General features: G+C 38.1%; 1 pseudogene; it reads right to left on the reverse strand.

Moving 5' to 3' along the window:
• Positions 1–11333: 11333 nt before the first annotated feature.
• On the reverse strand, positions 11334–12261 carry LOC131276576 (olfactory receptor 2G2-like; annotated as a pseudogene).
• Positions 12262–15565: the final 3304 nt, after the last annotated feature.

Consider the following 15565-nt stretch of genomic DNA (forward strand, 5'->3'; position numbering starts at 1 on the left):
GGCAGCCGGCCTTTGGGGGGCGGGGCTCTAGGCAGAAGCGCTATTATTTGTGTCCACAATAAAAAATTCCCCGCTTCACAAAAATAACTCCCGTTTGACTCCCCAAATTGGTCTGCGAAAGCCTCCTGTCCTATTAACCCCCCAATAGCCTGCTCAGGGTTTATGAATTCCCCAGTACTGCAGAGCCTCCAGAAATTGCCACCCCAGCACTGTTGCCACGGCTCTGCCCACTGCAGGAGGGAGTGTCCCACACACAGTTCCCACCTCCGTGTAATAGTCTCAATTATATCTTATACATGAATTTTCTCTGTTACCTTCCCACCAAATCGATGTCCAGACATCTCCTGTCCTGAAAAATCCCGAAACAGCCTGGTCCTGAAGAATTTCCAATGCTGCCCAGCCACTTCTTTGCAGGAGAGAATCTCAAGTGTGCTCACTCAGCCACCATCTTGCCAGTTCCCTTTTATAGACTTTTATACACATTTGGTGTAAGTTAACGTGTCTTATATCCATCATTGCATGATCTTGTGGAGCACTTCCATTGCCCCCAAGTTGCTGTGCTTCCATCTATTCTATAGCTCTCTCTCCCTCCCCTCAGGGACAATAGTGACAATCAATTTTCACTACTTGAGGGACCAGATTTACAGATACTACAACAATGATGAGGGCTTGGCATACTAGATTGTCCTAATTGGGAGCCACCAATTCTCTTGAGAGACACAATTCCCTCTATTTTGGAATATCAGGTCTCCCCAGGTTGTGGGTACACTTTCACACTCATTGTATGGGTCTCCACCCAATGATATAACACACTATGACAAAATGAGCACTCACTCCCTAGAAGCTTGTCTCTGTATGAGATGCCCCCCTTTAGCACCTTAAACACATAATCCTCCCTTATTAAATTTTCTAAAGAGTTTTCTCAACATTATAGCTTCAAACATATACCTGACATCCTCCCACATTCAACTGTTCCCCTCAGACCTCCCCCAAATTCCTTGGGCCATCTGACCCTTCCACCCAACCCTAGCCCCCCTCAAGCCCCAAAGGTATTCCCATGTCCTCATCTTGTCCTTTCCCTGTTACAAATACTTACATCCAACTTATCATAGACTTCACTCATGTAAGCATCAGCTTGCAACCTTCCTCTCCCCCACAAATTCCTTTAAGCCTATCTTCCAGTCTCTAGCTCTCTGAGGCAGCTTAGTTTTCTGGTTTCATATCAATGAGTTCACATAGTATTTGACCTTCAATATCTGGCTTGCTTCATTCAACATAAGGTCCTCAAGATTAGTCCATGTTATCACATGTGCTTGTACTGTATTCCTTCTTACAGTTGAGTAGTATTCCATTGTATGTATATTCCACATTTTATTTATCCATTCATCTGCTGATGGGCTTTTGGGTTGATTCCATGCTTTGGCAATAGTGAATAATGTTGCTACAAACATTGATATGCATATATTGGTTTGTATCCTTATCTTCAGTTCTTCTGGGTATATACTCAGCAGTGGAATTGCTGGGTCATAAGGAAAATCTATAGCTAACTTTTTGAGAACCACCAATCTGTCCTCCAGAATGGCTGGATCCACCTGCCTTCCCACCAGCAGTGGATGAGTGCTCCCATTCCTCCACATCCTCTCCAGCACTTGTAATCTTCTGTTTTTTTGATAGCTGCCAGTCATATGTGAGTAAGATTTTATCTCATTGTAGCTTTGATTTAGTCCCTAAGTCCCTGCTGGATTTTTTCTTTTTATCAATCAATTTTACTATATGTTTGATTTCAGAAGTACTGTGTTCCACATGATCAATTCTTTCCTCTGCCTCTTCAAATCCACTATTATTTGCTGAGAGTGTATTTTTTTTTTATTTCTTGGATTGTGCTATTCATCCCCATCATTCCATTATCTTTTTGTGCATGATTACAATTTCTTCTGTATGCTCTGCAAGTGTTTCCTTAATATACTGAATCTCTTCCTTCACTTCATTGAATTGGTCCATGATACATGTTTTGAGAGCTTTAATTATTTGTTCGGTTTTCCACTTTTCTCCCTTATTTTTTAATTTGTTCATTGGACTGGGCCATGTTTCCCTGATTAATGGTATGGTCTGTAGATTTTTGTTGCTGTCTGGTCATCATTTTATCTTCTTGAGTTTATTCATTTATTCACTTGGCTAGCTTCTTCATCTTGGAATTTAATTGATGTAACTAGAAAATGACCTTTAATAAAAGTGTCAACTTGGACCAGCAGAATATCTCAGTCTACATGTAATATCAGGAGTTAAAAATGCTTTTTGACCTGAATAAAAGGGGGAAATGGAAAGGACAAATGAGTTTATATGGCTATGAGTCTCCAAAAAGAGCTGGGAGGTTATCAGAGGGGTTGTCGTTATGCACATCTGAGCAGAGTCCCAGAGACAGATAAAGTAGATACAACCCCAGGTATTGGTTCTTCTGAGGGCTACAGAGACCCACAGGTTCTATGGTCATGGCAGATGGAGTTCAGTGCCATCTCAATTGGCCCTATTTTGGAGTTTGTGTTTCTGTGTGATGGAGCTGGACTCAGATGTGATCTTTATCCACACGCCTCTCCTGTTATATTTACCAGAACTGTAGTTGTGGTGGGGTTTAATGTATACCCAGCGGACCTGAATCTCTGGACTGACCATGTGGTAGTCAAACCCTGAGCCTTAACAGACTTAGAGGTCATACACTCTGGTTTATTGGACTTACCTCACTCAGCTAACATGGAGGTGAAGAAGGTCAACCACCACACCAAGGAGCCAAGAGTGCCTACAACTGAAAGCAGGAGAATTGCATCCAGCATCCATGTGCAATCTAAGCCACCTCTTGATATAGATTTGGACTGGACACAAACACTCTAAGGCCCACAGGATGGAGGAATAGAGTATGGATTAGAGTGGTCTTACTGATATTCTATTCATGAACTATTGTGATTAGTAATCAAAGAAAATGTGGCATTTGTGTGGAGAAAGTGGCCCTGGTGGCTGCTGGGGGTAAGGAGTGGGAGGAAGAGATGTGATGTGGGGGCATTTTCGGGGGTTGAAGCTGTCCTGGGTGGTGCTGCAGGGACAGTTACTGATCATTGTATGTCCTCCCATGGCCCACTGGGTGGACTGTGGGAGAGTGTGGGCTACAGTGTGGACCATTGACCATAAGGTGCAGTGGTGGTCAGAGATGTATTCACCAAATGCAATGAATGTCTCATGATGATGGAGGAGGTTGTTGTTATGGGGGGAGAAGGGGATGAGGAGGGTGGGGGGTTATATGGGGACCTCATATTTTTTTAATGTAACATTAAAAAAATAAAGACAAAAAATAGTTGTTTTTGTGTGTGTGCTAAGTCTTCTCTTTGTCACTTTGTTCTTCTTATTCTATTTCCTTGCTGTTGGCTAAGTTCCCTTGAAGGAAAATATTACGGTCTGAGAAAGTAAGTCAGGTAAGAAAATAAAATGTAATAGTAGTATTGCTAGTGAATGTTAGCAGAAGAACCATGTGAGATCTGGGAGAATGGATATTGAACTGACATAAACTGTGTATAGTTATAACCTAAAAAAATGGAGTACCTATAATGAGATAGTAAATTGAATATGGGGGGAAATATAGTATGAATTAAAAGGCCAGTATGGTGAGGAGAGAGGGAAAGAGAAAAGAAATGATAGTAAAGAGTGAATAAAATAAAAAACAGATTAGTGATATTAGAGATAAAATGTCTGAAATATTGGGGGCTAAACAAAAAGAGGTGGAATGTAACAAAAACAATTAAGGATAGAGGATAGAATGATGTAAAGGAAAGGGGAGAGTGTTAGTAGCCAAAATCAGTACACAGAGAATAGAGGAAACTGAAGATGAAGAAGCACAGCAAATAAGAAATGTTGCCTGCAGCACCTAACATAAAAAAAAGAAAAAAGAAGAAAAAATTTTTCAAAAAAGCAAGCGAAGAGAGAGAGAGAGAGAGAGAGAGAGAGAGAGAGAGAGAGAGAGAGAGAGAGAGAGAGAGAGAGAGAGAGAGAGAGAGAGAGAGAGAGAGAGAAAGGAAAAAAAGGGCCATGGGGAGATAAAGAGGAAAGAAAAACAAGAAAGCAAACCAACAAAAAAGACTGGATGAGGCCTCAGTCAAGGATTCCTCTTTGCAATTGAATAAATTGCTTAGGAGTCTGACCTTCCACCTTTCTCCCTTCCTCACTTCCCTCTCTCATAGGGCCACAGCAAGGCTGCATGAGGGCTCCTGTAGGAAATCCAAATGGGTCCCTGGTGAACCAACTCACCTCAGAAAATAATGTCTCTTAATTTCTTGAGAGAGAGCACCCACCCCTTGCCAGGAACCCTAAATATGCTATTGGAAGCCTGCATAGCACATCCTACTGTCCCTCTCCCTTAGGTGTGCTACAGGGGGCCTAGTTAATTTTTTGACTCCACTTTCTTCCAGACCAAGTTTCCTATCCCAGGGCAGTTAGGTAAATCAGGGTCTCTCAGCAGATTCACCTCTTCTCTTTTCTTAGGCTCTCCCCAAGTCAGCTGATATGCTCCTCCAAACTCAATAAAATTAATCTGTACTCTTTGGGCCCCTCTGAACCTCCTGCCTACACCTTCCCACTCCTGGAGTTAGTCCAGGACCAGAGAGTTAGGGCAATGTCAGATTTCTGGGAGTGCTGGGCTTGGGAAACAAAGGCTGGGAGAATGTGGACTTGGGGTATGTAGGTCTGTGAAATGTGGGTTGAGGGGTTTGGGCACCATGGGCTTGGGGTTCATGTATTTGGGGAACATGGGGCTTGGGAATGCTGCCACATGACCAGAAGCTTTCCTGGAGTGCTATGCCCTCAACCCCAGGGGGAAGGCATTTACCTTCCAATGACTTCCAAGTTCAGTGTTAGAAACTCACAGTTCTTCCTTGAGCAAGCACTAATTCTGCTGCAGCCTCTCCAGATCAATGTCCAGATACCCCCTGCCATGTAGGTTCCTGAAACAGCCTGCTCCAACAGAATTCTGTCACCATACAGCCTGTCCTTTGTAGGAGAGATGATGACAGTGTACTTACTTGGATGCCATCCTGCCCTGCCTCCTGATGCTGAAGTCTCAAGCTGGAGCCGCAGGAAGTAAGCACACAGAGAAAGAGAAGCAAGCCCCAAGCAGAGAGGAACACTGAGTCTGGAAAGAAGCATGCCCTGGGAAGAGAGGAACCCAGGAAGGCTGAGCCCTGGCAGACATCAGCAGCCATATTGCTCCAACACGTGGAAATAGACTTCGGTGAGGGAAGTAACTTATGCTTTGTGGCTTGGTGTCTGTAAGTTCCTACACAAAATAAATACCCTTTATAAAAGTCAACAGATTTCTTGTATTTTGCATCAACACCCCTTTGGCTGACTAATACTCTAGTGATTAGGAAAATGGACATCAAAACTACAATGAGATATCGTTTCACCCCTATTTGAATGTCCACTATTAAAAAGTTGGAAAACTAAAAGTATTGGAAAGAATGAAGCTAGATAGGGAAGCTTATTCTTTGTTAGTGGGAATGTAGAATGGTACAGCCACTCTAGAGGACTGTTTGGCATATTCCAAGAAAGTTGAATATAGACTTGCCACATGACCCAACAATATCACTACTAGGCATAGACACAGAAGAATTGAGAGAAGTGACATGAACAGAAATCTACACACAGATGATCATAGTGTTATTATTCACAGTTGTCAAAAGATGGAAACATCCCAGGTGTCCATCAACCAATAAATGGTTAAATTGTGTATACACACATTGGACTATTATGCAGCTGTAAGAAGAAATGAAGTCATGAAGTGTACTTACAACATGAATGAACCTGGAGGACATTATGTTGAGTGAGGAAAGCCAGACAAAAAAGGACAAATACTATATGACTGTGCTATTATGAGCTAAATATATTTTGTAATCTCGTGGAGTTAATAATTAGAATATAGGTCACCAGAAACTAGAATAAGGGTAGAGAATGGAAAGCTGGAGGTTAATCTGGGCAGAATTAGTAAAAAGGTAGTTGGTAAATCTTTAGAAATGAATAGAAGTGTTGAAAGCACATCATAGTGTTTTTAACTAGCATAGATAAGGGTATGACAGTGATTGAAAGGGAAAGTCTAAGGACAAGTATATTAGTAGCAGGAAAGCTAAAAAACTTAACATGGAACTGTATAACATAGTGAAACCTCATGTCAAATACAATCATGAATAATAATGCATATATAAGACTGTTTTTAAAAAATTCAAATACTAATAAACTAAAGAGAAAGAAACAAAATAGCAACTATGTACAGCAGAAGCACAGAGAGATTGAGAGCTGATTATTTTGTTTGCTTATTATTGATTTAATGAAAATGCTTTCATACTGATTGAAGTGATGAATGCAATGCACAACTATGTGATTGTATCAAATAACATTGTGCACTTTGGATGGGTTTATGCTTTATTAAAATGTATCAATAAAGTTGATTTGTTAAAAAATGTATCAAAGACGTAAATATAAGAATCAAAACTGTAAATCTCCTACAAGAAATATTGGGGAAGTATCTTCAGGACCTTGTTTTAAGCAATGGCTTCTTAGATGTAACACCAAAAGCATGAGTAAAAAAAGGAAAATTAGATGAATGGGATGTCATCAAAATTTAAAGCGTTAAGCATCAAAGAACTTCATCATGAAAAGAAAAGGACAGCCTACAGAACGGGAGGAAATATTGGGAAATGATATATCTGATAATATTCAGAATATATATATATATAAATCCTACAATTCAATAACAAAAGATAAACAACCTTATTTAAAAAATTGACAAAAGACTTGAATAGTCTTTACTCCAAAGAAGATATACAAATGACCAAAAGTACATGAAAAGATGTTAAAAATCATTAGCCATTAGGGAAAATGGTATTTCACACACATATAGAATGACTAATATTATTTTTAAAATGGAAAATAACAAATATTGGAAAGGATTCAGAGAACTAGAACCACTTATTCATTGTGGGTGGGACTGTAAAGTGGTGCAGCTGCTGTGGAAAATGGTTGTTTAGTTCTGCAGAAAACGGTTTGCCAGTTTCTCAGAAAGTTATGTACAGATTTACCATAAGACCTGACAAGCCCACTTCTAGGTATAAACCCCAAATAACTAATAGCTGGGACTCAATTGGTTAATTGCACACCAATGTTTAGAGCAGCGTTAATCATAATTCCTAAAAGATGGAAGCAACCTGTGTCCATCAACAAATGAGTGAATAAACAAAATGTGGTATATCCATACAATGGCATATTATCTAAGAATGGAGTTCTGATACATGATACACTATGGATGAACCTTGAAGACATCATTTAGAGTGAATTAGGCCAGACCAGAAGGAAATATATTGTATGCTCTATGGATACAAATATGGATATGAAATAATTAGAATAAGCAAATTAGTAGACTCTGAAACAGGAATATGTTTTACCAGGTACCTAAAATCTGTTTAACTTGTTTCTCTTTTGGGTGATATATAGCTTTAGTAAAAAACGGTGGTGTTGATAACACAGCCTTTTGAATGTAATTAACGCCACTAAAATATATAGTTGAATGTGGTTGAAATATTTTTAAATATTTTAAAAACCCTAAGACTGTACAACACAGTGAACCCTAATGTAAACTAAGGACTCCAGCTCATAGTACAATTATAATAATATTATTTCATCAGTTGTAACAAAGGAACCACACTACTAATGCAAAGTGTTAATAAGGAAAACTTTGTATGGAGGGTAATATATGGAAACTGTATTTCATGTATGAATGCATATATGTTTCTACAAGTAAAAGAAAGGAAGGAAGGAAGAGAAAGAGGGAGGGAAGAAAATGCATGAGATGACAATTAAATGCAATACATGATACTGGATGGGCTCTAAGAATGAAGAAGCTCAAAAGGACATTACTGAGACATAAAAAATATTAGAGCACACTCTGTTTCCACTGGGTGCAATGTTCTATATTTGTCTGTTAGGTCTAGTTGGTTTAGTGTATCGTTCAAGTCCACTATTTTCTCATTGATCTACAGCTTAGATGTTTTGTCCATTATTGTGAGTGGTACATTAAATTCTCATACTATTTCTGTAGAACCATTAATTTATCCTTTCAAATTGTCAGTGTTTGCTTCAAATTTTGTGGCTCTGCTGGTATGTGCATATATACTTAAAATATTACATCCTTTTATTGAATTGTCTACTTTATCAGTATATAATGACCATATGTATCCCTTGTGACTGTTTTGTCTTAAAGTCTATTTAATATGATATTAGTATAGCCACCACAGCTCTCTTTTAGTTATTCCTGGTGTGGTATATTTTTTCCCATCATTTCAACCTCAACCTACTTGTATTTTTTAATTTAAGGTGAGTCTCTTGCAGACTGCATATAGTTGGGTCATGATTTATTATTTATTATGCAAATCTCTGCCTTTTGGCTAGAGGATTTTATCCATTGACATTTAAGTCACTACTGATAAAACAGAACATTCTTCTGCCATGTTTCTATTGTGCCTGTGAAGGTCTTACATAACAGTCTCTTCAACAAATGGTGCTGGGACAACTCGATATCATAACAAAAAGAATGAAAGATGAGCCCTGTATCACCCCCTTACAAGAACCAACTCGAAATTGATCAAAGACCTAAATATAAAAGCCAAGACCATAAAACTCCTAGAAGATAATGTAGGGAAATATCTACAAGCCCTTGCAGTAGATGGCAGTCTTGAAAACCTTATACCCAAAGCTTAAGCAACTAAGGTGAACATAGATAAATGAGACCTCCTAAAAAACAAACACTTCTTCAGCAAACAGGACAGTGTGAAGAAGGTAAAAAGGCAGCCTACTCAATGGAAGAAAATATTTGGTAATCACATATCTGACAAGGGTCTAATATTCATTATATATAAAGAGATCCTGCAACTCAACAATAAAAACTCAAATGACTTGATTAAAAATTGACTGAAAAACTTGAATAGGCTTTTTTCTAAAAAAAGAAATACAAATGTTGAAGAAACACATGAAAAAAATGTTCAACACCACTGGCTATTAGGGAAATGCAAATCAAAGCTACAATGTGATTTAATTTCACACCTACTAGAATGGCCATAATTAACAAAACAGAAAACTGAAGGTGTTGGAGAGGATGTGGAGGGGCAGGAATGTTTATTCACGTTGGTGGGAATGTAGAATCCCCACTGTGAGTCTGTTTAGTGGTTCCTAAGGAAGTTAGATATAGATCTACCATGTGAACCTGCAATACCACAACCAGGTATATAACCCAGAAGAACTTAGAGCAGTGATATGGACAGACATCTGCACACCTATGTTCATAGTGACATTAATTACAATTGCCAAAAGATGGAATCAACTCAGGATTCCATCACATGGAATATTATTCAGCAGTAAAAAGTAATGAAGTCATGGAGCATATGACAACACAGATGAACCTATAGGACATTATGTTGAATGAAGCAAGCAAGGCACAAAAGGACAAATATTGTATGATTTCACTATTATGAACTTTTCATAAATATAATGAGAAAAATCTTGGAGTTAATAATAGCAAGAATATGTCACCAGAAAATAGAACGTTGTTGCAGAATGGAAAGCTGAAATTTAATCTTTGCAGAATTGCTAAAAATGTGTTTTTAAATGTTTAGAAATGAATGAAAATGGTCAAAGAACATTTTAGGATTTATAACTCATTGCACTAGCGTGTGGCATTATAGTGGTTTGTTTTTTGTTGATTTTTTTCTTTTTTCAAGTAATGAAAATGCTCTAATATTGATTAAATATTGATTAAAATGATGAATGCACAACTCTGTGATTATATCAAATGTCATTGATTGTACACTTTAGTAAATTGTATGGTTTATAAATAAAACATAATAATATGGTGAGTTTGGGGGGAAATACACCAAATGTAAGATATATACTATAATTAGTAGTAATCTACTATGATGCTTTTTAATAATTTGTTACAAATGTTTCACAACAATGCAAGGTATTGGTGGTGGGTGACATATGGGAACTCTGTATGATGTTATGCATGTTTATTTTCTAAGTTCACAACTTTTACTTTACACTTACTGTTTATAATTGTTCATGTAAGTGTAACATACTTCAATAAAATTTTTAATGGAATAAAACAGCCTGTTAGAAATACACAATTTAACATGAGGTTTTGAAGATTAGATGTCTGGGCTTAAAGAGAAAGTCGGGAGTCATTGTAAAGCCATATGCAAAGGTTTTATTTTAAATTGTGGTTAAATCATAATATATGTGCTGTTATCAAAAACCTAGTGAGGAGGGAAGTGGCTATGCCTCAATCAGTTGGGCTCCCATCTACCATATGGGAGGCCCTGGGTTTGCATCCCAGAGCCTCCTTGTGAAGGCAGGCTCACCCACATGATGTGGAGAGCTGCCGGCCCATGAGTGCCATGGAAAGCCAACTCAGCAAGGTGATGCAACAAAAAAGGGACACAAGCAAAAAAAGAAAAGGCAGAAGAGTGTGCAGCAAATGGACACAGAGAGCAGACAGCAAGCAAGGCACAAGGGGGGATAAATAAAAAATAAAAAAATACAGACACAAAAGAATGCACAGAGAATGGACACAGAGAGCAGATGGCAAGCAAGCACAGGGGGAGGATAAAAAAAAAAACAGTGAGGGAAGAAATACAAAAATCAGAAACTTATAATACAGCACTAGGTGTGGGGTGCAGCTCTAGAGGTGAACTCAGAGAGTAACGGCTTACAAATGGGACTTAAGGGGCTTAGGAATCCATAGTTAGAGTTGATAAAAGAATATCACTGAAGTTTAGTGTTTTCTCTTTCTGTTCTGAGCAACTGGCCAAAATATTTTGATTTTTGTGAAAGAAAAATGATAAAAACTTTATAATAATTCAATAATAATTTATAAGCCATCAAAAATATAGCTGTGACTATTAAATAGAATAAACTTTATAAAAACAAGCTTTAAAAACAGTAAAACCCTTTGAACAGTGATCTGTTTTAATTGGGTCTATTCCATTTCAGGTGCTAGTATACAGCCTAGTTGAGAAATAATGTAATGGTAGTGGTGCAAATTGGCCAAATCCCACAGCTCCTCTGTGGTGAAATGGGCACTCAAACTCAGATTGTTCAGACTCTAAAATTCAAGCTCTAATTTATTCTCTTCTACTGAATCCCATTGACAGGGTCATGGACATAACCAAATTAGTTATTTAGTCACACTTCATTAAATGATTCACCCTTAGTAAGTCTCTCCTAAATGTTTCTTGATAATCATGTCCCATTCAGTTATAGAGTTTCCCCCAATTTTTTTCCAGTGCTGCCTTTACTTCCTTGTTCCTCAGAATATAAATGAGTGGGTTAAGCATGGGGATCACCACAATGTAGAAGAGGGAAACAAACTTGCCCTGGTCCTTGGATCTACTCTTGGCTGGCTGCAGATACATGAAAATGATAGTTCCATAGAAGATGGTGACCACCATCAGGTGGGAAGAGCAGGTCCCAAATGCTTTATGTCTTCTAGTGACTGACTTGATCTTCAAAACTGCTTGAGCAATGTACCCATAGGAGATTAGGGTGAGTGACAAAGACACCACCAGGAATAATACACTAGCCACAAAGAGCTCAGCTTGGTTGAGTGTGGTGTCCACATATGCCAACCTGATGAGCACAGGGACCTCACAGAAGAAATGATCCACCTGGCGATGACCACAGAAAGGCAGGTGAAGGGTGAGTGTGGACTGAATCAATGTGGTGGCCACCCCACTGAGCCATGCCATAGAGGCCGAGACATGGCAGAGCCGAGGATGCATGAAAAAGTATAATGTAAAGGATGACAAGCAGCAATATAGCAGTCATAGGACATCACAGCCAGGATACCCTCAGTATAGACCAGGGCAAGGGAGACATAGAGTTGAATCACACAGTCTACACATGTGATGGACTTACCTGAACACTAGGGGTTGATTAGAAGCTGAGGAATGATACTGCTTGTGAAGCGGAGGTCCAGGAAGGAGAAATGGGAGAGGAAAAAGTACATAGGAGTGTGGAGTTTAGAGTCCAAGTTGGACAACAAGATGATAACAGTGTTGCCTAGAAAGGTCATGAGGTAAAGGTCAAGATGATTCCAAAGAGAACCAGCTCTAACTGAGGCTTGTCTGAAAAACCTATCAGAATGAATCCAGAGGAGGCACTCTCATTGGTCTACTGCATTACTCTTGCTTTTATCTTTCACTTCTGAAAGATGAAATCATAGCATGTATTAACCTCAGTGATTTTATGACAAATCCATGGCAATTAAGATTTAGTGCTGGCTTAAAATATGAGTGGTTATAATCCTATTATCAAATTTCGGTAAAGCAAAATTTCTTGAAAGGTATAGAAAGATCTTTCCTAAATTATAATTAAAATAATTTAAGGTTTTGTAATATATTACAAAACCTAGCATTCAGTATGCTTTTAAGATTATTCACAGTTTTAGAATTTTATTAAAGAAAAGAACTTTTAAACCTCCTTTAAAAGAAAGAAAAAGAACATTCCTGGAATAAAATATAGTGGTTTCAATTTTATTTAGCTTACATGTAATCTCCATACATTTATTGAATACCAATTAAATAAATTAATATTGTATTTATTAAATCTTTAAGATGAGGAAAGTTCTAAATTCATGTTTAATGAATAAAGTTAAAAAAGGAAATGTAGATCTACCCCTCTCTTCAATGAATAAAGTAAACTTAATAGGTAAAGAAAGATTTTGTGCTGGGAAATCAAACCTTGGAAATACATGAAGAAAAAGGTCAAACTAGAAAATACTGGTGTGTGATTTCTTTGATTATCCCATGAACACAGTCTATTGGCCATAGGTTTTCCAACTACTTTGAGACAAAAGAAAAGGTCATAGTTATTATAAAGTTTGAATGTACAAAGTTTAAGTGTTCCTATTTGGAATGATGGAAAGGTTTTGGTAATGGATGATGCTGATGGTAGCATAACACTGTGAATGCAACTAACACCACTGAAATACATATCTGATGGTGATTAAAAGGGGAAATGCTAGAATGTATATCTGGTAACAGAAAATAATTTTAAAAATCCATGGACCTATACTACACAGTGACTGCTATGTTAAGCAATGGGCTCTAGTTAATAGTAAAATTTTAAAAATATCCTGTTATCAATTGTAAAAAAATTCCACACCAATGCAAGGCATTGGTTGCAGAGTGGTGTATAGGAACCCTGTATTTTGTGTGTGGTTGTTCTGTAAACTCACAAATTCTCTAATAAACAAGATTTAAAACACAAATAAAAAAATTTGGGGGGACATTATTGTATGTATTGACTAAATCAAATAACGGGATATGGTAATTAAAGGTAAGTTTGAGTCAATCTTTCAAAGACCTTAAATGTCAGTAAACCTTACTTGTATATTATTCATTAAGTAAAAGAGAAGTAAAGTCTTTATAAGAGGATGTGGTTTTGTTTGAATTTTCTTTTTAAATATGTGTCTAAACAGTGAAGTAAAATTTAAAACAGAAACCACTTCAATCCAGAAAAGATGCTGAAAAAATAAATGGATAGACAACCAGCAAGATGACAGGAAAGTAAGGAGCCTAGAGTCAGCTCATGCAACAGGACAGTTAGTAATCACCCAGAGCTTTCTGAAGTTCTAGTTTGGGAGCTCCAGGGGACCAGAAAAGCATCCTCCAATATCCTTGAAAGAATGGAAAGAGGAGACTACCTATCTGCAGAGAAGATTCGTGAGTAGAATACTCCATGTCCTGGAGGTGACAATCTTCCACTGACAGTACAAGCCACCTTAGGAGCTAATCTGTGGCTAGAATTGGAAGCTCCACTTCCCAAAAACAGGGGAGGAAGAGACAGTTGGCTACCAACTTCAGCTACTGATTAGTAAATTTAGCAGGCTAAAGTATAACCCTAAGAACAGGAAAAGTTGGAACATGTCCAAGTCAGAAAGAGGCCAGACTCCATCCCTGCCATGAGGGGAAGCAGAGTGCACTGAAAATCATAGTGCTGGCAAGGAAAGTCTTTCCATCCAGATCAGATTGCAGCACTAGCCTAAGCCCCAGCCCCACCTCCAGCAGGGAGGGAGCTGGGGGCACCTGTGCCAGTCTCTCCTGTTAACTGCAGGTATATTTGGCTGGACAGAGTTGGAAATCTACCTTCCACCTGGGCAACTGTGGTGATTTTAGACCCACACAGCATAGGTTGCTGCCCACACCTAAAGCTCCATCCACACCTCAGGCAGGGGAGAAAGGGGCATGAAGCTTCATCAGTCTCTTATGCAACTATAGTCTAGGCCTGCATGACTTGGTTTACAACACACAGCTGTGGTTCTGTTGCTACCCCTGACAAAGGAGAAAGTTGGGAGAAGCTTCATTGGTCCCTGGGGCAATGAGGGAAGAATGAGCTTCTACAGCTTAACAGCACCAACTATATTCTTGGCACCTACTACACAACAAGCAAGGGAGAAAGGGCAAGAAACCCTAAACTAAAGAGAGAAACTGCACCCAGAATAAATGCATTTATTAAGCCAGATTTGAAGACACCAACAAAAAATTATAATTCACACCAATAAACAGGAAAATATGGCTCAGTTAGAGGATCAAGATAAGCTTCCAGATGACATAAAATAGTTCAGACAACTAATCATAGATGTTCAAACAAATCTCCTTAATAAATTCAATGAGATGGCTAAAGAGATTAAGGATATTAAGAAGATATTGAATGAGCACAAAGAAAAATTTGAAAGCTTACATAGAAAAATAGCAGATCTTATGGGAATAAATGAAATTAAAAATACACTAGAATCATATAATAGCAGATTTGATGAGGCAGAATAAAGGATTGTTGAGCTTGAAGAAATGGCCTCTGAAAGTGAACATACAAAAGAACAGGTAAAGAAAAGAATGGAAAAAAATAGAACAAGTTCTCAGGAAACTAAACAACAATGAGACATGAAACCTTCCATATCATGGGTGTCCCATAAGGAAAAGAGAAGGGAAAAGGGGAAGAAGGATATTTGAAGAAATAGTGGTAGAAAATATCCCAAACCTATTGAAGGACATAGGTATCCATGTCCAAGAAGCACAATGTACTTCCATCTGAATAAATCTGTATAGCCCAACTCTGAGACACATACTAATCAGAATTTTAAATACCAAAGACAAAGAAGGGCTTCTCAGAACAGCAAGAGAAAAGCAATGCATAACATAAGGGATACTCAGTAAGTTTAAATGCTGATTTCTCAACAGAAACCATGGAGGTAAGAAGGCACTGGCCTGATATATTAAAGATACAGCAAGAGAAAAACTTCCAGCCAAGAATCTAATATCCAGCATTACTGTTTTTCAAAAATGAGGACTAATTTAGAATATTCACAAATAAACAGAAATTGAAGAGTTTGTAAACAAGAGACCAGCTTTGCAAGAAATACTACAGGGTGTGTGATAGCCTGAAAAGAAAAGGCAGGACAGAGAGACTTGGAAGAGAGTCAAAA

This window comes from Dasypus novemcinctus, chromosome 29 (genome assembly GCF_030445035.2).
Source record: "Dasypus novemcinctus isolate mDasNov1 chromosome 29, mDasNov1.1.hap2, whole genome shotgun sequence".
In the NCBI taxonomy this organism is placed as follows: domain Eukaryota; kingdom Metazoa; phylum Chordata; class Mammalia; order Cingulata; family Dasypodidae; genus Dasypus; species Dasypus novemcinctus.